This window comes from Belonocnema kinseyi, chromosome 2 (assembly GCF_010883055.1).
Source record: "Belonocnema kinseyi isolate 2016_QV_RU_SX_M_011 chromosome 2, B_treatae_v1, whole genome shotgun sequence".
Lineage (NCBI taxonomy): Eukaryota > Metazoa > Arthropoda > Insecta > Hymenoptera > Cynipidae > Belonocnema > Belonocnema kinseyi.
Window position 1 is genome coordinate 101,632,586 of NC_046658.1, and position 645 is coordinate 101,633,230.

Genomic DNA, 645 nt, shown 5'->3' on the forward strand with positions numbered 1-645 from the left:
ACTCTCTTTTTATTATAAATTCAAATATTTAGGCCTAAAATAAACATACAAAAAAAACAAGATATATATAAGTCTTTGGTTAAGGTTTGAGAAGACGGCCGGATATTAACTCCCATATATTACAACGCTGCTGAAGGCTAGTGACCTTCTCAGCATAAAAACAAAAACACAAGACGACTCTCTCGGTTCCAGTTCTGCCCCCCCCCCCTCTCCCATCCCTCTCTTATTAACTGAAGTCTTTGTGGGAATGACGTTATAACTACAATTTCTACCATATGACGATTTGCTACTTAACTTTGACATGATTTCGACCCAGAAAATAAACTTATTACATAAAGGTGATACTTGGGCGTATAATCTAAACAATGAATAATACAAACTACAAAATAGCCTCGGAAAGGACTGGAACTTTAATTGACAAAAGGCATGCACACAGAAAATCTAAAGGTCATGTTTCAGGCGACGAATGGAGACTGGGTGTTTGGAATGCTAGGGGAGTAAATGATCTCAAGGTAAATAATTGCGTGAAACTATGGTCGTAAGAAAACTAGATATTTTATGTGTGCCTCAAACAAAGAAAAAGGGATGCGAAACCAAATATATAAAAAACGGCGTGTTGAAAGGCGGATTTGAAATATGGTCAGG